The sequence below is a fragment of the Eufriesea mexicana genome, unplaced genomic scaffold (genome assembly GCF_001483705.2).
Source record: "Eufriesea mexicana isolate 0111107269 unplaced genomic scaffold, ASM148370v2 scaffold555, whole genome shotgun sequence".
Classification (NCBI taxonomy): domain Eukaryota; kingdom Metazoa; phylum Arthropoda; class Insecta; order Hymenoptera; family Apidae; genus Eufriesea; species Eufriesea mexicana.
In genome coordinates, this window is record NW_016908695.1 from 393,255 (window position 1) to 418,189 (window position 24,935).

The window sequence follows — 24,935 nt, forward strand, 5'->3', positions numbered from 1 at the left end:
GAACCGTATAAAAGAAGATTGCGAAAAAGGGGACAGGGAACTGGGCTTTCAGATCAACCCTATGCACTCGACGATTTTTTGGTTAAAGAAGAGTAGAAATTCAAAGATTCTGTGTTAAAAAACTGACGATACTTTTTTGAGCAGTAAATTAAGAACCGTATAATAATAGAATTATAGAATTATTTGATTTCGATACCTGGCATACTGTTACATTTCATTAAATTTGATATATTAATTAATATCTATCTTCTAAATTTTATGAAATGGTGACTGAAGCTCACCACTGAAGTTACACTCGACATATTTCGATTCTTTATTTACTAAACAAGAGAACAGAAAATTAGTAACTATTTCAATTGCAACAATGTTTGAGAGCTATATTTAATATAACGAGTAAACAAAATTTTTTAAAGCAAGTAGCAGTCGAGGAATTGCCCTGTGAAGTAAATTTCGAACAAAATACTTAAAACAGTAGGGAACTATTGGTAACCGAATTGAAAAATAATTCGGAGTGCAAAGGGTTAATAAAGAACGCGTAGAAGTTGCGCTAGAGTGAAAACGCGAGAAGCAAGATGGAGGCGCGCGGTATAGGTGGCTCCGCCGCGCGGGCGTTCGCGGAACGAACGCATTGGCCGGGCAGAGAACTCGAATGGGGCTCGCCGGGGACCGTTTTACGATCGCCGATGAACACAGATCAACAATCGGGAGGCGATAGCCGTCTCAATGAGCCACAGTAAACCGACTTTATCGTGGGATCTAAAGTGCAGAATATCCGACCTGCTCAAAGAAGTGCGAACGCGTCTCGTAACAGCACCTGCCCCGCTCCTACCGGATCCACTTTAAATACCGGTACCAAACAATGCCCGCGGACCAAGCGACGCCGGAATTTGATTTACAGCACGGTCCTCGCGACTCGGAGCGTAAACAGGTACAGAGCGCCCACCGATCCTCCTGTCGATGTATAAATCCTGCTATGTCGCAAGTTTTCCAATGAAAATGGTAATGGCCGGTTGCGTAACCGTCACTGCGCGCGCGCGCGCGAATACAGTATCGTTTCGTTAGTTACCACGTCCGAATAAGTTCCGTGTGTTTTACGAGCTTAATCGTCCAATAAACTCCGCGAGCCTCCGAGTAGCCTTTATAACAGGAGGACGCTGAGAGGACTCTTCAATGGAACGAACACAAGGAACTAAAAGAGGTTAATAGTACGAAGCGCTGAATACTTCGATAGGGCATTTACCCCTGGTCCGAAGGGTATATAGATCGCTCGCTCGCTGAGTTTATTTTTCGAATGTCGGTCAACGATCGTTGCGGATAATATCGGGGCTCGATGATGATAATGTCTATGCTAATTGTTCGTGTACTCCACTGTCTTTTCTCGATGCTGCTGGACTCGTTCGTTCTTTTTTCCCCCTCTTTTTTCCCTTTTTTGTAGGGAGGTAGGAGGGTATCAACTTCGTTTTATTCAGATTATAACAAAGTTCTTGGAGATCGGGATCGTGGAGAGGGGGATTATAATGGCACGGTTGTGAAATTGTAGGAGTTCGGGGTGCTGCACGTCGAGGGTTGGGAGTGGGGAACTGGGTGAGGTTCTTGCCTAGTATTTTGAAGATACTCGAATGAACTGGATCCTGATATGGGACTCGGAGGGTTTCATTTGTGTTAATGCTTTTGTTTACGCGATTGGTTTGTAATTAATGGAAAAGATGTTTGGAGCAGGAAATGTATGGATAGAAAAGATTACTGACTTTTAAAGTCTTGTATATTTTATACAGGGTGGCCACTGGAAAAATTGAAGGGTGCAAAGAGCCTGTATTTTCGAGTAGAATGATCATGATCATTTGATGCATGTTATTTTTCACGCATAATACTGGGAAAATCTAATTATATTCCCAAATAAAATAATAAGGAAATTAAAAAACACGTATTTGTAAAAGTTATTTTTGTTTGATATCAGACTTTCAATGGTCACCCTGTATTTTTTTGAGCGAGGATGATGATAATTAAATTGTTAAAATAAATATATTAAATAAAAATAATAACATATCGCCTTAATATATAAGATAACAATAATTATTATATTTTTTAACTAAAATTCGTATCTAAATTAGATAATTAAATAATAAATTAAAAATATATTATTTCCTATATGACTAGATAATTTTTAGATTTTTCTATTTCCAAATATAGACTTTCCTTTATATTCTAAAGATAGTAATAATAATTATATTATTAAAATAAAATTGTTAAATAAAGATACTAATAATTAAATAATCAAGATAAAAATATCGAATAAAGTGGATGATATATTGTCTTTTCTAATTAATTAATTATTTGAATATTAGTTTATTAATTTATTGGAATGGATAACATTCTGTATTTATTTCAATAATATTTGCTTTATGGTCCTATTTCAGCATTAGAGCTGTAACCATTTTTAGGCTATTTTTAACGTGACCCAAAAATGAAATGCTAGGAATTTAAAACCAGGCGAACAGGCAAACCAAAGAATGATTTCCTTGTACAGTAACTATCGATTATTTTTCTTTTTAAATGGATGTTCCCGTAACTCTTGATTCATACCAAACAAACAAACCCGTTATTCGATGTCATTAGATCTGTGCCGAACTATTCGAAAGGACAAAAATTTATGTGCTTACTGCTTCACCCATAAGGATGAAAATCACCTTTCCTCTTTTTCCAAATAAATCGATAAATTAAAAGCGGAATGTCGACACCACTTTCAATCATCCTTAAAAGTGTCTTATAGCATCCTAACAGAAAAATTCCAGAAACATATTTATATATAGTACATTCGCATAAATATTTATACCTCTCCAATTCGCAACTTCAAATTTTTACTATTCCTCGTTAATATAAGCTTCAATGTCTTTGTCAATGAGGATATGTATTTCGAAGTCAATGATCAAAAATATATTTAAGGCAATTTCAGGACACATGTACTTTAATACCTGTGTAGGTGTACTTTAATACCTGTATACTCAAAATATCATTCTCGAATCGAAGTCGAATACAAAAAAATGATAAATTCTATTTGAAAAAACAAAGATGGCCTCTATATCCTACAATTGCAAAAATACCACTTATTCTAGGTATTCTCTGAAATCTTACAATTTTTGTAATTAACATTTTCTCGTATTGTTTAACATAACGAAGGTGTTTAGGTTAAATAATAATAAAAAGCATTGTATATCACACTCTATTTTGTGACAATGTAAAAAGTTTTTAATATACCATCTTTCAAATATTTATTTTTGTAACAGGTCAACTCTAGGTCAAATCTAGCGTACAATTTATTAATGATCAATGAAGAATATACTTAATATTTACACGTATAAAGCAACAATTAAATAATTTTGGAAGTAATTGGAATAATTGATTTCAAAGTGAGGATATTAAGCACGAGTGCAGCCCTCCATGAACATCATAATACAATGGCATAGTAAATTCAACCAATAAAACTATAATAAATATGACAACATAGTGATGTCGTTCAAAATGTATTTTATACAAGTACATTATGTAATAAAATTATTTCTATGTAAAATTTAGTTAATAGTAAAGAGAGCATTTACTAGTCATCCTGCTGTCATCATCCATAAATAATAAATAAAGAAACATTACTATATAAGGCTTTTTCTTAGAATTAAATAATTATCATTGTGACACGTTTCTGTAACACGTTTCTCATTATGACACTATATAACTGTCATTTGAAAGATTTTTCTGCAATTCTGATATTTAATTAAAAATAATTACATGGACATAGATATTTAAAACGGGCATCCTATATATTAAAACTCCTTTGAACTCCTTTATCGACTATAACTTGATATAAATTTCATTCATAGATACTCCTAAAAATTTTGAAACCACACTTGATATTATTAAACATATTATTAAAATAGTTAGTTATAAAAATTTATTTAAATTAATTCCTATCAACCTACTGTCCCTTATTTTAAGTATGTCTAAAATAAAACACCTAAAATAGTATGGTATTATTAGAAAAAAGACTGAAAAATGACCAGGAGTTAAGTTGATATAAATTTCATTCATAGATACTCTTAAAAATTTTGACATTTGACATTTATAAATATATTACTAAAATAGTTAGTTAAAAAAATTTATTTAAATTAGTTTCTATCACCCTACTGTCCCTTATTTTAAGTATGTCTAAAATAAAACACCTAAAACAGTATGATATTATTAGAGAAAAGATTGAAAAAGGATCAGGAGTTAATAAAAGTCATGACTCTCCTATAATTCTGGCAAACAAAATGTCTCATCCGTGACAAGGTTTAACCACCAAAAGTATCCCTTCGAAATACCTCGAAACCCCATTCGCGGTGACATAATTCAGCCAATGAGCCATTCTTAATAAACCCACAAATACTCAAAAATAAATCTGCTAACCCAGAAACTCGCGTTCATCTAGGTCTTGCCAATCGATGCTCGAGTAATCGACAGTTGAAAACTCGATATAGCATGATATTGCGCATATCATCACGAAATTGTTTGCCATAGTGTCTCTCTAAGTCAGTGTGGCCATAAAGAAGAACGCAAAAGTCACTTCACCATAGTAAAACTGTGTACAATTGGTGTCACGAGTGAGAGATGGTCGAGTGATGGCGTGAATGTTGATATGTAGTGTAAAGATATTTGTTTCGTGTGCGAGAGAAAAATTTTATGGTCGGAATGTTCGGTGATTGTTATGGGAAAGTGTCAGTCAGAGAAAGAAAGAGAAAGAAAAGGAAAGAAAGAGAGAATACACAGGGAGAGGGAGAGATAAAAGGAGAGAGAGAGAGAGAGAGAGAGAAAGAGACAGACAGACAGAGACAGAGACAGAGACAGAGACAGGCAGAGACAGAGATAGAGATAGAGACAGAGACAGAGACAGAGACAGAGACAGACAGAGATAGAGGCAGAGACAGAGACAGAGACAGACAGAGACAGACAGAAACAGACAAAGACAGACAGAGACAGAAACAGAGATAGGCAGAGACAGAAACAGAGACAGGCAGAGACAGAGACAGAGGTAGACAGAGACAGAGATAGACAGACAGACAGACAGATGTCATACATGTTTAGTGGGAGACAAAAGGCATTGGAGAGATAAAGAAATACATTGTAAAACAATTATAATTATTAACTTCATACAGTCGCTGACGAAAATATTCGAGCGCCATATTTCATAAGAATGCTCAAACCCAAAAAATTCTGATTTTAATAAAACTATGTACGAGGTATAAAGTATAATGAATTACACTTGGAGTAATTTTCTTGTTGACAAAAAATGATTTTGATGGGGTAAAATTAACGATTAAGTTTCAACGAGAAATTTTTCGTATAGGGTAACAAGGCATTAAAAATTATATAGTTACATTTAAACAGAACCGGTGACCGAATTGTAATTGTATTTGTAGTTGTAATTGTATTTTGCCTACTTAAAGAGATATCTGCAAATAAAAAAGATTCGAGCATGCGTAATTGGTTATGCTTCGCATACCTGTATATGTTCATTAAAAACAGAATTTTTTAGTTAGAGTACTCCCTCAAATTATGTACAACGTTTGAATACTTTCGTGAGTATGTATACCTATTTTCCTTTCATTTTATTTTTCCTCCGAATTTAGTGTCCCATCGACATCATGGTCATTAGCGAGACTTAATTTTTAGATTTTGTGCTACAGTTTGGTCTCTTTCAGTTTGATGTCTGTGATATTGTCACGAGATCATATCCACCCGGTATTCGACCAAGAAGAGCGGATCGTAACTTCAGTGCAGAACAACCTAGCACCTCCTAGAATGTTCGATTTAACCACTTGACTACGGCAGACTTTGATACGCAGCGGCCGTATCATACGATAGGAATTGAGATACGATGTGCGCCATTTTTGCGTAAACAAGCGCCCTCCGTGTCAGAAAGCTAAACTACGCCGAGCGCCCATAGGCAACCTTCGTGTTACAAACGCAAAATTTCTAAGCGCCTATAGGAGCCCTCCGTGTCACAAACGCAAAATTTCTAAGCGTCCATATGTGCCCTCCGTGTCACAAACGCAAAATTTCTAAGCGCCTATAGGACCCCTCCGTGTCACAAACGCAAAATTTCTAAGCGTCTATGGGCGATGGCGGGTGTCACAAAGGCAAAATTTCTAAGCGCCTATTGACACCCTCCGTGTCACAAACGCAAAATTTCTAAGCGTCCATATATGCCCTCCGTGTCACAAACGCAAAATTTCTAAGCGTCCATATGTGCCCTCCGTGTCACAAACGCAAAATTTCTAAGCGTCTATGGGCGATGGAGGGTGTCACAAACGCAAAATTTCTAAGCGCCTATTGGCACCCTCCGTGTCACAAACGCAAAATTTCTAAGCGTCCATATATGCCCTCCGTGTCACAAACGCAAAATTTCTAAGCGTCCATATATGCCCTCCGTGTCACAAACCCAAAATTTCTAAGCGTCCATATGTGCCCTCCGTGTCACAAACGCAAAATTTCTAAGCGTCTATGGGCGATGGTGGGTGTCACAAACGCAAAATTTCTAAGCGCCTATTGGCACCCTCCGTGTCAGAAAGCTAAACTACGCAGAGCGCCCATAGGCGCCCTTCGTGTCACAAACGCAAAATTTCTAAGCGTCCATATATGCCCTCCGTGTCACAAACGCAAAATTTCTAAGCGTCCATAGGTGCCCTCCGTGTCACAACGCAAAATTTCTAAGTGTCCTTAGGCGCCCTCCGTGTCAGAAAGCTAAACTACGCCGAGCACCCATAGGCGCCCTCCGTGTCACGAACGCAAAATTTCTAAGCGCCTATGGGCGCCCTATGTGTCACAAACGCAAAATTTCTAAGCGCCTATAGGTGCCCACAGTAGCCGAGGGGTTAAATAACAATCGGCTGTCGACTATAAAACGAACGTCTTCCATCGAAGTTCAGAGAATGCTGTCAACTTTCTTAATAGGGAAATCTATTCTGACGTTTTAGAATTCTTCGGCAATCCAGCGACCGAATTCGACGAATAAGAATTCCACTCGCGATTTTTAACAATATTATAGTCGCATTTGGAGGAAGTTTATATTTCTATCTTTGAATTTCTTTTCAGATCTTCCGCATTTATTGAATAGCTGCTTTGTGTTAGATTCTGATAATGATTGTAATTAATGGTAATAGTAGTATTTTACAATTGTGCATTATCGTGCAATTTACTCGCAGCCCGTGTATCGATGTTTACACGGATAACAGCCCCACGCGACTCTTCTTGCATTTGTTTTATGCGGGCCGGCATCGAATGCCATTTAAATTCGCTGAACTTACTACCGTCAATGACGCGTGCTGTAGAAACGCGGTGCCCAGTCGGGCGCAAAGGGCGAACGTCACGTTACTTTACATTCTTTGCCGAATTTTACGACGTGGCTGTACGTTGTAAAAATCAATATAGGGAATTCGTATGTACATGGCAGCGAGGTATCGGAGCAAAAGGTTTCGCGAAAGGGGACTTTGGAGACGGAAAGCGAGCTGGGACGTGTTTTTCTCGCATACACGTCGCTTTCTTTTCGTTTTAGTATGGTGGAATTTTGGAAATGCTTTGCTGATGAGTCGGTGATGAGTTTTCGAAGAGTTTTCTTGGAAAAGATCGGTGAGATGATCGTTGCCAAGTATAGTGATACTTGTCGATATAATAGAAGAGTATGTGGTTTGTTGAAGTTTGTCAAATTTGTGGGAAATTTAATGATACATTAATATAGCAGTGATTTACTATACTGATAATGAGTAATATTGTACTATTGTGATGTACTATTATGTACAATTAGGGATATTTTAATGGGTTTTTTAAAAGTATGGTGAAAATTGTTGCGAAATATAAGGATATTTATTATTTTAATGAAAGAACAGCTATTTTGTTCAATTTTAATAAATTTATATGAAATTTAGTGATACATTAATATAGCTGTGATTTACTATACTGATAATGAGTAATATTGTACTATTGTGATTTACTATTATGTACTATTAGGGATTTCTTTATGGGTTTTTGAAAAGTATCGAGAAAATTGTTGCGAAATATAAGGATATTTATTATTTTAATGAAAGCACAGCTATTTTCTTCAATTTTAATAAATTTATGTGAAATTTAATGATACATTAATATAGCAGTGATTTACTATACTGACAGTGAGTAATATTGTACTATTGTGATGTACTATTATGTACTATTAGGGATATTTTAATGGGTTTTTGAAAAGTATGGAGAAAATTGTTCCGAAATATAAGGATATTTATTATTTTAAAGAAAGAACAACTATTTTGTTCAATTTTAATAAATTTATGTTATCATTCTATTAATGAATTTATTTACCTAATTTTTTATTATTTATTGTTACATTATTTCTTAATTTATTATTATATTATTAGTAAATATAATTTATATTTTATTTTTTTAAATTTTTATTTATGTCTTTTTTATTCACGTAATTGAGTTTTTAGTATTTGTTCGAAAGAAAGTTTAAAGGAATGAGATTAGATGGAAATATATATTTTATATCTGTTAAATTTTATTCAATTTAAGTGAAATTTTGTAATATAGTAATATAGTGCAGATGTTTCATTAAATTGAACATAGTATTATATTATATTTGTAAATATATGCTCTTTTCATTTCAGTTACTGGGGCTTTTGGTATTTCTTTCAAAGTAAACTAGAACGAATGAAATAAAATTTTTGTATATTTTCTTCGTTGGTTTCATTTCATTTTTAGATTTGGATTACATCCGTGTGAATACTTTTGTGAGTCACTATACTCAAATGAGTATGAAGTCTTACATAGGGAAGTATGGTTCATTTATCTTTTTTTATTCGACATAGTGGATTTAAAGCAATTATAACTATTTCAGTTTAAATATCATTCCTGAAGCAAAAGAAATTTTTTTAGAGATATACTCTAATTTTTCTAATACATCATACATATATATAGGTTCTGTATAATATGCTATATTATAGTTCCGTTATGGAACTTCTCTAATTAATTTTATACCTAATAATATATAATATAATATAATAAAATAAAAATGTTAATTATGGAAGTATTACAAAAGATATTTCCATATTTCATACTATAATAATTTCATACTACTTCCATGTTAGAAGAGATCAAGAAACGCATAAAAATTTATTTAGCTACGAAATAAATGAAATTAAATTTTTAATCTATGTATTAAAAGGTAAACGAAATATCGATAAGCAAAAATATTGAAATTAATTATTTGCAGGATACTGAGATGATTCTATGCTGCAAAAATGTTCCAGAAATTGCGTAGTCATTCCATACCTTTTCCCACTTTTTGTCATGCCATAAAGACTCGTTATTTGTGTACACGAGTACTCGAAACAAAGAATAACTGGATCATAACGATGTTTTTCCGAAAGTGCGTCATTTTCCATTACTCGAAAGGTAAAGAGGTTAAAGGTTGTTTGCGAGAGTGTTGACCCGTAAATTTCTCTGAAAACCATTTCTAACTTTTCTCTACTTTGACATTCTCTCTAAGCTGCTTCATCTTGCAATTAAAATATACCAATGCCCCATTTTCCTGGGAACATCTTAAAGCTGCTCGTTAAAATAAACGTATAAAATTAAAATATCTGTACTCATAAAGTCATTTATACAGATGAACAAATTTATATAATGTTTTCTAGGCATTAAATAGCTATACTACTGACCAGCAATTTAGAATCACTTTCCAATTTGTATTTATATCAAATCTTTATTTCAATTTTTGTATTAATTTATAATTAATAACAGAAATTTTTAAAAAACGGATAGTGATTCCAAACTTTTGCACAATAATATATAATGTGTCAAAATATTTACTCACTACAGCTCTTCAACAAAAAGAAATAATACTATTTACTAACATTAAAAGTAATTTTAAATACATTATTCGCCAAGCGAAATTGCCATAAATTAATGTTATAAAATATATAAAATTAATCATTTAACATTGCTCTGCAACGTAAAAAGGAATTTTCATTTAAATTCCTATTATACTGGAAAGTTTAAAATATATCTATCAATTCTTCATTAATTTTCAATACACTTCTGAATTGCATAATTAAATATTACATATATATTACAATTCTAATTTTTTTAAATAATTATTTTATATATTCTTCTTAACACCAAGCATTATTTATTTAAAAAATCTTTTCACACAGCTAGCAGATAACGATTAACTTCAAATAACGTTATTAAATAACTCATCCTCTATGATATCAACGAATATCTGTGTCACAAATATTAATAATCGCAAAGAAATGGTATATATAATTCAAATAGCGTTATTAAATAACTCACCCTCTATGATATCAACAAATATGTGTGTCACAAATAATAATCGCAAAAAAATACTATACATTGAATTCTGTTTTTACACGAACTTCTTGTACACGATTTTGATTTAACACGAATTGGGAAAAAAATTTAATTCTCTTTTTACACAACTTATTTTGATTTATCACAATCTTTTTACATGTAATTCATATTATCTTGCCTAATTTTTGTGATCATGAATTAGTGACATGTTTTTTTCCTTTTCAAATGATAATTTACTTTTGTATGTTACACGTACAATCTTTATGAAATAAAAATAGCATTATTAAATAACTCACCCTCTATGATATCAACAAATATGTGTGTCACAAATATTAATAATCGCGAAGGAATACTATATATAATTCAAATAATACGCTGAATTAAACTCTGAAACCGATGCAAAAATGATGGATGTACGAGTTCAATAAGAAATACCATCTAACCCAACGTAATCCGTAATAATAAGGACCAACATTGAATCATCTCTGACCGAGTAACCTTTAACAACTATAAATAACGTCTTGAAATTACGTCAGAAAAAAAGTAGATTCCCAGAGACTTCGTTAAGCTCCAAACTCGCTGCTCGAAGCAGCCAAGAAACGCTTTCGACAAAGCTGCGAATAAATAAAACGCCATGTCGCGTAAATGTCAATCCCTCTAAAAGAAAAGCCACGACCCAAACCAACGTGGCAAGTGCCGCGGCCATCGCGAGTTTCGGGAGACCTCTATGCGGAGGTCCTCGCGTCGATTATCGCCAGGATATTTACGATCCTCGAAAGCGTGCGATCTATGATCGTAAAACTAACGTAGGCGATTCAGCTGCTGCGATCGTACACGTAATCGAACACGACGTGTCTAGGCTAACACGTCCACTGTCGGACTAATTCTATGCAGGGTGATTCACCTGATACTACGATTTTGATTTACGTCACTATTGTTGCTCGTGGCGAGGAATGTTTGGACGAAAGATGAGAGTGTTTGAAAAAGAATTCCTTGAGGTCATTGAATTTTTATAGATCAATGTGTGTTATAGATCGGGATGTGCGAGCCATTTGCATGAATAAAGTAGGGTGTAGAAATTTATTTTATACATGAAAAATTATTTTAATTTAAATACGAAGGTTTATTTGTTTATTTGTTTGTTTCTCGTGAAATTGAAAAATATTTTGTGTGTGAAATTAATTAGGTATGCGAATACTTTAATTAGGCTCGTGAATACCTCGTGTGTAGGTGAGTTGCGTTGTTTTAAATGGTACAGGATAATAATGTCTGCGGATTATTAATTTAGGTCAGTGATTCTCAAACTTTATTTTCAAATTATTAAATTGGTATGGAATGAAATCATGTATCACTATAAATAGTACCTATTTGTTTTAATGTACCTATTTATACATAATTTTGTAAACCAATTTAATTTGGGTCAATTCACGTACCACCTGGAAATATTCAGTGTATCACTGGTGATAAGCATATTATAGTTGAGAATAGCTGATTTTGGAAATATTTAAAACTTCATTTGCAGAAATCCAGACAATACTAATAAGAGTTCTAAATTATTAATTTTTCGACATATAGAAATTAATATTCTTTCACACAGAATAAAAATACAAATTGTGTATTGATTGTATGCTTCCCTTTAAAAAATGTATCTAATTTTGTCACAAAATTAATAATAAAGTATTTGATTTTATTTTTAATACGAATTTTCTCTTCTTTAAATTATTTAATTTTCGTCTAAACATTTTCTGCTACTTATAATGATACTGGCGTAAATCAAGATATTGAAACGAAATGAATCACCCTGTATAATTTATCCATAGTAAGTATTTTATTTCGTTATAATAGATAATAATATGCACAAATAATAATTTGATGCATGGTGCAGTAGTTCGTTTACATCATATTTAGATAATAGAACATACACATTCCTCATATTAATTTATATATATTTAAAAAAGGAAGATAAATATCTATATCATATCCATGTATATAGTAAAATATCTATATCATATCTATAATGTATTTGTGCTTATATTAATAGCGAATAGAAACGATAAATATAAAATTGAAACTAATTAAAAATTTAAGGGTTCCAAATTTCGTTAAGGGTTCAAAAATTCGTCACGTAACTTTCGCAAAAATTTAATTTCGGGGAATTAAACTTTTTCTACACCTCAAAATATCTCAGCCCCATTTCTAAAGCTCCGAATGCTTCGAGACGTTGAGGCATGTCGTCATCGTTATTATGTGTATTCATATTCCAAGTTATTACTCCTAGCACATATAACACCGATATCATGGTCAGTTTCATCAGATTGAAACTATTCCACTGCGTACTTTAGCTTTATACTCTCCATAATTTTTGATTTTATAATTCATTTTGTATTTTCTGACTAATGTAGTTGCACTCTTACTACTTAAAAGTTATTTAACCTTAATAATTATCGGCACACCTTTTCGTCGTGGCGAACCAGGTGTTAAATAGTGTTAAACAATGTTAGAATCATTACCGATTTTTACAATAAATCTCTTGATTAAAATTAAAATATGTACACGCGAAACGTGTGAAGGATTTCAATAACAAATATCGCGTCTCATTTCTATTAATTAAATTTTACTAACTACAGTATTACCAATCACCAAATTTACACACAAAACGTATTTAAATAACAGGATATTACAGAATATTGCAGAATTGCAAGAAAAAAAGAATTTCGAATAATAATTATTGAAATAATAGAAGCTCTCTCTCCATATATTTATGTTAAATGCTTCTGCTAATAAAACATTCGAATAATATATATTCTAATAATCAAAGTGCTGCAATATCGCCATTTATTTACGTTAATTGCTTTTTTTAATAAAACATTTTAACACTTTGCATGCGGGCACGGTTTTCCAAGTTTTTGAACGTGTAGCGGGCAAATCCAAAACCTAACCTAACCTAACCTAACCTAACTAGCTATTTCACGTATTAGTCAATATGATAATTTACGAATGTTATTGATGTGAAAGAACTTAATTTTGTAAATAAAAGATTGGCTAGTTAATTACGTATAATTTTATTCCTGACTTCTGTAAAAATGAAAAATGTCCATTTTACTGATAATTAGTATCTAATTATTGCATGGTAACGTTCAAAGTAATCTCCTTTATGCAAGGCTACTTTACAAAAGCTGCAGATGTATCGTGCTTCACCACGAATTAAACCACGAGTAAAATACAATAAAATAAAACACACGTCAAAACTGATAGTTAATTACGTATAATTTTATTCCTGACTTTTGTAAAAATGAAAAATGTCCATTTTACTGATAATTAGTATGTAATTATTGCATGGTAACGTTCAAAGTAATCTCCTTTATGCAGGACTACTTTACAAAAGCTGCAGATGTATTGTGCTTCACCACGAATTAAACCACGAGTAAAATACAATAAAATAAAACACACGTCAAAACTGATAAAATTAAGAAATATTATAGAATAAAGTAAAGCGCAAGTTCCATCAAAGTCACAAAATGCACTTCATTGTAGTCTATCACGCAACTGTGATTACAGTCTCCCTCTTTCAACGTTTGTTCCTTTTCGGACCGTGATCACAGTCTCCCAGCTGCAATGTGTTAATAACAGAGATTCTAATAACGAAGCACCCACGGTCTCGTCATTAGTTTAGATCGCTGCTAGAGCTGCTGTGGCTAGTCACGAATTTAGTAGAAAACGTATTGGAATAGCAGAAAGTTGAATTAAAAAGGAAAAAAAGAAATTGCGATAACGGGAATTGAAATAGTCGAAGTTGTACAGTAGCGCGATTTATTTAGATTAAACGTTTCTAGGGATCCCTAGCACCGTGACTGAGCGCTGACCACCGCTGCGCGGCACCACAGTCGGCTCGAGTGGCGACCACTGGTGACCCCCGCGGCAATCAACGCGTTAACAACGATCTTCGATTACATGCACGCGAAGAGAAGAGATGCGTCCGATGCGAAGGCACGAACTCGGTTACATCGAGGCTTCAGGGTGACCAAGTCAAGGCCCATGTTACTCCTCGCTCCTTCTTTCTTCCAGCTCTGTGCCCGATGCCCTATAGCTCCCACAGCGACGACCCAGTTTCCTTCATCTCGAAGATACGACGCGGGGGCACGGATCGAGGAGTGGGAAGATAAAGAGAGGAAGGAAGAGGGCGGCGGGACGGTGAAAGGAGAAGAAAAAAGGAGTAGGAAGATCCAGGAAACAGAAAGAGCGCAAGCAGGTAAGCGAGGAATCGCGATTGGACCGGTGCCAATTCCTCCCGGGAGATACGCCGATTTGAAATTCAACGCGATGAAAGGTTTGCCTCCTCTTCTCTTCTTTCCACCCCTGCACCCCTGCGCCCCCTACGTGTTCGCTAGCGCGCGCTTTCGGCCGCGTCCAACTCGCTAAACTAGTTCGACCCTGTAATATACGCCGGCTCTAAAGTATATATCCCAGTTCGCTAACCCAGAGACCGGAAGCACTGGCAGGCTTTCAAGTTTGGCAGGTTCGAAATCCTTTTAATTCGGATTGGACTCTTAATCGCGAGAAGCATTATGTATTTTTCTTTTCTCTCTTTGTGTCCCTTTTTTCGGGGGATGGTGGTTGTTTTTTTGGTTTCATCGGAGGGGGGGTTATTTCGTTAACAGTGTGTCGGTGACTGCGAAGAGTTCGGGGGTCATCTCGTGATGTTGTTTCGTGACGATTGAATTTCACGTGGGCGACGATGTTATTTGGAAACGACCACGTCAAGGATGGATGCACGTTTACGTATAACGTTTCGTTCGATTGCGAAATCCTAGCTCCCATGAATCGTTCCCCGATTCCGACGCGATGGCGTAAGAAACTGATCGCGCCCGGAGAGAACGACGATGGATCTTCCTGCGAGGAACGTTTTTAATTTAACTGCTAATGGTCTGAAACTTCCGTTCATATCCCGATTCGCTTTTAACCGCCGTTAAAAAGCGAAAGTATGGGGCCGAGGATCGATTTCATTTTGGATATACTGCGAGTCACAGGATTTTTGTTTCTATTCGTATCCTCTTGGCTTCTGCATGCAAATTATTGCACGCAAACTATTTTCTCGCGATTTTCGAAATTCTTATCGATGAGATAAGATAATATGTTTCGTATTCATAAATTAACTTGGCGCGGAAAAAATAATATATGCAGTTTTATTACATTTCAAATTTTTCAACAAAATTTATTTAAAAGTTGGAAATATATTTTCTAAATTTGATATTATTTGAAATTTTTCTGCAAAATTCATTAAAAGATTGGAAATATATTTTCTAAATTTGATATTATTAGAAATTCTTCTACAAAATAAAAATTCGCAACGAAATTAATATTGCTAAAATATTCGAAAGACAGAAATTTTTCTTATAGCTACAAATCTTAGATCATTTGACATTTGATTCTTTGAAATAAAAAGAATCCCTGAAGGAATACGAATGCTTCTGTAATTCTTTATATAATGCAATATAAGAAAATAAAATAAAAATTTCTATATTGCAGAGAATATTGCTATTTACAGAGAATTGAGCTTTTATAGAGAGTTTGTAGATATATATAACTTCGATATCATGAAACGGTAAACATGACTGGAATTATTACAATAATCACCTACACAATTTGATTCTACAAACAGCAGCAAATGTAATAATCAAAGAACGAGGAACTTTCCATATTTCGTTTACACATGTTACAATAATATAGAATTATTTTAACAAAATCGCAGAAAATTGCATCTTTGTCCAAACGAAATATATAAAAATTGGAATATATATTACAAAAACAAATGGAAAATGAAATTTCCTATATCGTATCAATTTACATTATAATTATACGAAATGATCTTCATAAAATAGCAAACCAAACAGCAAATTAAATAGCAATTGAGCCATTGAAACTAAAATAACTACCAACCCAGTGAAAATGACTGGTCCCAGAATTGTCCCTTTTGCAATCACCGAGCACATACACCTGCTTTGAGAATAAAATTGATATCAACTCGTATTAAGAAAGAACTGTAATCGATATATTCACTCGTATTCATCGTACCGCTGAAATTACTATAATCTGTGCACGTTATAGTTAGGTACCCATTAAAGATCGATAGATCTAGTGTTAAATTGTTTTATTTCTTGAGAAAGGTATATGTTTCTTCTAATGCTTCTGCTGAGAGACTGACCGACCCCTCTGACAAGGACAATGCAAGCCTGTTGGGTCACAGATTTACTTGAAACTTTATACATTATAAGGGCGACTACTCCATATTTTTCGAGATATTTACGATTAGAGTTTTATTTTTGACTTAATTACAGATTTATTTCGAATATTTATCAACTGCCTTTGTGACCTAATGGCGATATCCTAATGGCGATGTTGCAATTAGGCCACAATGCTACTTGATAACTATCGATAACTATTCGGAGGAAATCTCTAATTAAGAATAATAAAGTTTTAACCCTTTGCACTAGAGAGGCATCTCTCAGTCACTATTTAATCAAATTCCAATGATCGATGTTAATTAACCCCTTGCACTGACGATCTTTCGGCTAAAGGTGAGTAGGAGTTCAAAGATTTTCTGCTATAAAGCTGGCGATATTTCTTTTAGTAATAAATAAGAAATCGTATAATAATTAACACGTAGAATTATTTGATTTCGATAGCTCTCACACCGTTACATTATCTTAAATTTGACACATTAATCAATATCGATCTTCGAAATTTTATCTAATGGTGACTGACGCTCACCTCTCGAGTGCAAAGGATTAATATAACTCTTTCTCCTATACCAATATCGAAAACAACCCTTTGAACCATACCAACACCTAGGAAAAAATATATTTAAAATACCTGCACGAGGAGGATAATATCTGATCGTGAAAACAAGACGTATCTCTGGTCCGAGCGTCAAAAGACATCCAAAGACATCCAGCTCGTAAGACTGGCTTAGGTCGCAGGGGTAGGAAGACGGAAGCAGATTAAGTAGAAACGGGTCGTCGATCACGGATTCTTTTGGAAACTCGCCCCTCGCAAAGTCGCGCGTTACACGGCTCTTTGTGAGGCCAGAGAACAACGAAATGAGGGGCAAGCTAGAACGTCGTTGACTCGGAAATATCGCGAAGGGTCTCGCTTTTGACGAAGCTTCGCCAGCCGTGAGAGCCATCATCGCTGCGTGCGGGTATGTGTCACGGGGCATCGAGATGCTTTCCTTCCATCGGAACACACTCTTCTCTTATCGTCTCGATAACGTGCTTGTACACGACCACGTAAAGCCAAATATGTTTTTGTCTCGGCGAAAACGGCAATCCGTTGCGTCCACCCTCGCTCCGTCGTGGAAACTCGCCCCGTGCACTCAGCGATCCACTTATCGCGTTAATCGTGACGATTTAAATTAAAAAGACGGGTGTAGAGTGGATTTAGAACGCGAAAGAGATGAAATCTCTTTGAAACGTTAGACCTACCGACTCGCGATGGCTAAATATAAAATATAATATAAATATAATACCGAGGCTTCCGAAGAAGGGATCCATGGGTCTATGAACGAATTGTCTCTGACGAATTGTCACGTGTGTAAAAATATTTCGCTAAAATTTGACGATGAAATATTTCGATATTTCGATAATTTAAATAAATGGAGATGTTTGGATTTATTTATCCGGATTGGAAGTTAATTTGTGATCCGATTTTAATCGATTCGCCATTTTGACTTATGGGGCCTTTTTCTAGAAAAGTCTTCGGTTATTATAGCGATGTAACGAAGAAGTATAAATGTTAATTTTGAGAACGAAAGATTGGTGTCATCGGTGACGAGGAAAATAAAATGCTCGAGATCAGTCGTTTCGATCGCTTTGGCAGTTCTAACGTCGATTCGGATTAGAATCATTCTGGCAGATAGATCGTTCTTGTTTCTTTTATGTTCTCGTAGAAAATCCGTGTACGATCGTTGTCCCAATTCGAGAAGACTTTACAGTCGACTCGAGTGCGAGTTGTCAGAAAAATCGGATATATTTGCAAGTTTGACAGACGTGCTATGTTTCTACAAATGCGTACAAGCAACAGCGATTCGTTACTCACCACACGTAGATCAATCGTTTGATCGTATGAATCGTACAATTATAAAAGAAAATTCACACAGCTAATTTGAAAAAATGGAGAAAAAGTTAAAATCGTTGAAAATAAAGCACAGGTCCCTGCTGCGTGACAGCTAACATAGATACCAAAGCAACGGTAAACTAACCGGCATTTGGAACAAAAAGGAAAATAAATTGCACAGAGAACACATATCTGTGGCACAACGGCACATTCGCGAATAAAAATCTCGATGTAAATATCCACTACAAAAAATCATGTAAACTGTAAGCGTGTATTGAAAATCCGTTACCGTATAAAAAGAACGTGAAAAATCCTCGATCGTATCCACATCGCGAGCGCAAGAAGTGTCCGGTGCGTGTTGCCTCGTAAGGTGTCGGATGAGAAATCGAGTAGAAAAGTGAGAGAAGCGACGCTTATCGAAGTAACTACGAAGACACCACGTACATTTCGTGCACTGACCTTATAACGAACATGTGTCTCCCGTGGTCCCTGGATGGACAGTCATTGGGTCTCACACGGGGTGGCTCGTAGTAGTCAGACGACGGTGGTTCGAGTATGTATTCACGCACGCACGCACGGTGCCGGCACGACCTTGACGTGGCGGGTACTTGGCGACGGACACGCGTGCGAACGACACGCGTGCACGCAGCGCGCCGTCGTGGGATCCTCGTGGCGCGTCTGGGTAGATCCACGAGAGATCGAACTCGATCGAATCCTCCGCGAGCGTACGATCTCGCCGTTACTTTCTCTTTCTCTTTCTCTTTCTCTTTCTCTTTCTCTTCGTCCGCTATTTTCCTCCTTCCGTCCAGTTGCAACTTGGTCCCGGTGTCGTTCTCCGCGATCACCGTACACCGATCGAGGGGTATCGAGACGACGCGACGAGAACACCAGGAAGGATGACAACGACGGAAGACAACGACGATGAAAACGAAGACGAAGACGAAGACGAAAACGAAGACGACGAGGACGACGACGACGACGGTGTCTCGTGGCGGTGGTCGATAGCGCGGCGCTCTACTGACGTCGCGACGCTTCGTCGTGTCGTGGCCCGCGGCTCCTACTCGCCCTCCCTCCGCCGCCCCCCACGACGCCCCACGACGCCCTCAACTCACTCCGGAACAACCCGGAAACTGACGAACCTCCGCCCCCACCTCTCAAAACTACCCTTATTTTCTACCCCCACCACCGATCGAGACTCTATCACCCCGAGAAGCCTTTCCTTCCACAACCACCACACTCCTTTTCCTTCGCGAACTCGCGACCAAAAGGCGGGACCGGTCTTCTCGCACCCACCGTGATTCGCTCCGACCCAACGCTAAGGGTGCGCGCCGCGTCCACCGAGAGCTATCTTCCGAATACCGATTTCCGCTTCGCCCAATCCCTCATATCCGCGACGTTTTTGATTTCGTTGACGCAACAAGCGTTACCCGTCGCGAAATACCGAGGTTCCGCTTCGCTGAATTTCGTCCAAGTATAGATCACCGAATTCTCGCGTCGAGCACGTTACTCGACCGCTTACTTACAATCATCTCGACCCCTCTCCTTCGTATCGATCGTCGAATTCGTTTATTCTCTGAATTTTCTCCAGATCTAGGGAATTCCCGTTACGATTACGAATCCGTTCCGAATCACGAGTTTAAGCCTCTTACTTGGCCCAGACTTGGATGAAAGGTCACGTGACGGGCCGGAGTAAGACATTTCGGCGTGGAGTATTTCTGGATTGCAGGATACGTGACATTTGAAATTTCATTGTTGGAGCGAGCGTCGCGCCGGATAAAAGACGCCAGATTTTCATTGAGTGGGTTTCCACGATGTTATAAATCTCCCAGTCGCAGTCCTCGACCCGTTTACTCGCAAAGATGGCGCTGGCTAGGACTGCTAAGCGAAAGTTCCTGCCTGTGTTCTGCGATTTTCGCAGCATCGTGGTTAGGTTAGGATTCGTTATTGCGAAGCAAGTGAAGCATCGCTCTTTCGCTTGTTTACGATTCATCGAGTTTATTCCTTATTTCATTCCGATCCTCCACCGGTTTAGCCATACTTTAATCCTATTTTCGCGATCTCGCCCGCACCGAGATCTCTCTCCTGCGAGTTTATTTATCACGTAACAGTAACGCCGACATTTCTCGTTGTCTCCTTGAAATAATTCAATCCGTGACGTTCTGCGACGATTTCGATTCGTATTTAGGTTCGCGAGAGAGGGATGCGTGACGCAATCGAACGATTTCCTGTAATAATATCCTGAATTCGCTGGATTTATGACGTCACTCACGATTTAGATTTCGTTGCACCGGATGAGAGTCGCGAAATTTTCAAGGAAAGAGCTTCAACGATATATAAATCAGCGAGATGCAGTCCTCGACCCATTTATTTCCCGGAGTTAGAAAGGTTCAGACAATAAGAGGAATATCAGAAAACTCTGCGTCCAAACACTATGATCTTTCGAGAAATCGCGTCTCTCGGCGATCGCGTAATCTTCCCAGTGTCCACCACTATTTTCGTTCGATCATCGATGGATATAAGGGAAATAAAAAGTTTCTTTGCGTAACTGCCAACAGGTAAAATTGCAGCCAAAATAAGCGCGATTCTTCGAACTTTCATCCGATCGTTGCAAGAATTTTTGCAAATAAACAGATAGAAAGTAATAATTTCGCGTATTTCCTTCTGACACGCTGGACACGTGACTGCGATCTTTTATAAAATCTCATTTCTCTGTGATACAGAAAGTAATCTCTTAAGTGTTTACGGAAATTTTCATTCGAAAGAAATAAGGAAAATAAAGAAATTCTGCATATAATTGCTAACAGCTAAAGTAAAAATTAAAATCAAAATGTTTGACTTTTCCAATTTTCTTTCGATCATTAGGAAAAGTTATTCGAAGAAACAGAAAAACATACGACTCCTCAAATTTTCTTTCGATCATTAGGAAAAATTATTCTATGAAATAGAAAAATATACGACTCCTCAAATTTTCTTTAGATAATTATGAAAAATTATTCTAAGAAACAGAAAGATATGCGACTGCGATTCGATAAAAATAATGAAAATAAGGAAATTCTACGTATAATTGCTAACAGCTAAAGTAAAAATAAAAATCAGAATGTTTGACTGTCTAAATTTTCTTTCAATCATTAGGAAAAATTATCCTAAGACATAAAAGAATATATGATTCCTCAAATTTTCTATAGATCATTATGAAAATTTATCCTAAGAAACAGAAAGATATGCAACTCCAATATCTACTATAATTATTATTCAAACACCAATAGAAAAGAGAAAAGTATGATCGAAAATCAAAATGTATATAATTTTTCTAATTTTTCTTGCACCTTTCTACAAAAAATTCCATTATGTTATAGTTTTCTCGTATTCAGGTTCTTTTCTCTTTAAATAAAAATCATTCTTCCAGTGTCCTCCATCATTTTCCTTCAGTAATCGATACAGAAATAAAAGATTCCTATATGTAATTATAAACCAAACCAAGGTGAAACCGAGGATGAGATAAATTTAATTTTTGAAATTTTTGAAATTTGAGATAAAACTACGAAACATTGTTCAGAGAAATAAATCATGTAAAATAGTTTCCTTATTTGAATTTGATATACGAGACACATGACCATGATTTTCCCTCCAATCGTATCTCTTGATAGTGAAGAATATCTTGATCTGATATTCACTATCATTTTTATTTAATAAATAAATGCATAAAAATAACAAATTTCATATATATATAATTATCAACACCTAAAACCAACATTTAAAATCAGTATAAATTTTTTAATTTTTCTTCAATCGTGACAAAAAATTATGCAAATAAATAGACCAAGTATGATAGTCCTCCATGTTTGAATTTGATATGATACACGTGATCTGAATCTTCATTAAAATATTTGCGATATTTTCTACGATTTTCATTTATCAAAAACATAAAATTTCTGTATCAACCAAAAACATTTGCCAACATGTAGAATTTAAAATGCAATAAATCATCAAGGTTTTTAAATTTTCCTTGAAATACTCCAAGAAATTATAAATTATTCAAGAATTATTCTTTATATTTAAATTTTATACACAATGCACACAGTTACGATTTTTCTCAAAAACATTGATCTGTCATTGATAAAAGAAATAATTGTTCCAATATTCATTACTGTTTTCATTTGATATAAGAATAAAAAATTTAAAAAAAATAAAAAACAAGTCAAACTTTTCACGAATAACCAAAAAGTACTATGTTAGTTAATAAGTAATGTCAAACTGCTGTAGTAGAGAGTGCCTTTTTATTTTCCAGCACGAAGCAGTAATCTTCGTCTATTAAATACTACCACAAGCTAAATGTAATTATGCAGCTACCCACAACATAGCAAACGGTTACAGATCAATATAATCTATACATTTTTCAATAAAATTCTTCTTTACCATTTTAAATATTAAATATTAAAAATAGCAACAATGCTTTTTAATTAACATGATAAGTCATTCCTTACTATTTTAATTAATTTAATTGTTATTTTCATGGAATTATTATATTATTAATATGGTGTATTTATGTTTATTATGAAGATGCTATTTTAACTTAACAGCTCAACGATGTTTCCAAAAATCGCATCTCTCATCGATAAAGTGAGTAATTTTCTTAATAACCCCTACAATTTCCACTGAATACAAAAGCAGAGTTTCTGAAGAATAAATACAGGATAAATCAAACTTCTCTTGAGTCACTCGAAGAAATAGCTCACGGGTTTTCCCAAAATAGCCTCTCACATGGATACTTATTAATTTTCTCAATATCTTCTGCAATTCCTTTCAGTGCAAAAACAAAATAATTTTAATTATGAAGAATAAATCAAATTTTTCTTGAGGCACCCAAACAAAGAGCTCACGAATTTTTCCAAAATCTCTTATCGACAGAGTTAGTAATGCCTTCTACAATTTCCACCTAGAGAAAAACTGAAAAATTTCTAAAATGCAAATAATAAATCAAACTTTTCTTACGTAACCCAAAAGATAATCCAAAGAAATCTTAATAATATTTCCTAAGTAAAAACAGAGAATAAGTCAATCTCATCGAATTTTCCTCAATTTTCCCGAAAAATTATGCAAAGAAATATATGATCACGATCTCTTTTAAAATTGATCTCCCTTTTATTAATAAAGAAAGTAATTTCTAATTATCTTTTACAATTTGCATTCAGTACAAGCTGGATAAATTTTCAAAAGGTCATTCAAAGAAACAATTCAATGACCTTTCCAAATAAAATGTTCCTAGAAATAGAAATAAATACTAAGTTACTCCTTAAAATTTTACTCACTATTCGAGTTACTCAAACAATTATTCAAATAAATAATTGTTTACTCTTAAATTTGACACATGCACGATCTTCCCAAAGTTCGGTCTCTCATCGAAAAAGAAGATAATTTTCCTAACACGTCTTCAATCCCATTCACAAGAAACCAAAAAATTTTCCAAAAACGAAAAATGTGTCCAACTTCCCTTAGAATCACTCGAAAAATAATTCAAAGAAACGATTCAATAATCTGCCGAAACAAGAAATTCTTAAAGATCAAAGTAAAGAATAAACCAATCTTCCGTGGCTCAAAAACTTATCCAAATAAATAATTTCTGACATTTTAATAATTAATAATTCCAATAATAAATTACAGTAATTATAAAATATTAATTACATTATGAATAATCATAATTATAAAATAATTAAATAATAAATTAAAATAACAATTTTTTACATTTTTTACAATTTACCATAAGACACGCAACCACGACCTTCGCAATCAACATCAGGCATCTTAATGACAAAGAGTAATCGCGATACCAAAATGGCGCGAAAGTGACGAAAATGTAAAAATATAAACGAAACTTCCGAGTGGCGAAAAAGTCATAGAAAACACGCGAAGTATCCCAGTTTGCCCAATTTGGGTTTCCGTGGGTTGGTTACGTAGCGTTGCGTGCTTGCGAATGATGCGCGAGGCACACGACCACGCGCTAGAGAAGGACAGCGCTCGGGGACCGAGTGCGGCGAGAGAAGGACAGCGCTAGAGGGCAGAGAAGAAGAAAAGAGGAAACGGAAGGAGGAAAGGAGAAGCGGTGAGAAATCCCGCGGGCAGTCGGCCGACCACGTGGGTGCCGCCCCCGGCATGGCCACGTGCCAAATAACTCACTTGGCACGCGTAAACAATTACTCCGAAACTCATGTTATCGCGCTACATTACTCGTATATATCTCACGTTGCCTGTCCGCAAGGCGTGCGTTCCGCGTCGTCTTCCGACCGCTCAGAGCCACGTTGGTCCCGCGCGGGAAAGCTTCCACCGGGCATCCTAACTCCCGTGGGACCCATCTCCGTCACCCTTCGGGCTCGCAAATCAAACCGCAATGCTTGTTTACGTGTTTTGCAGCGTTACGGTTTATGCGACTACGGCAAGTC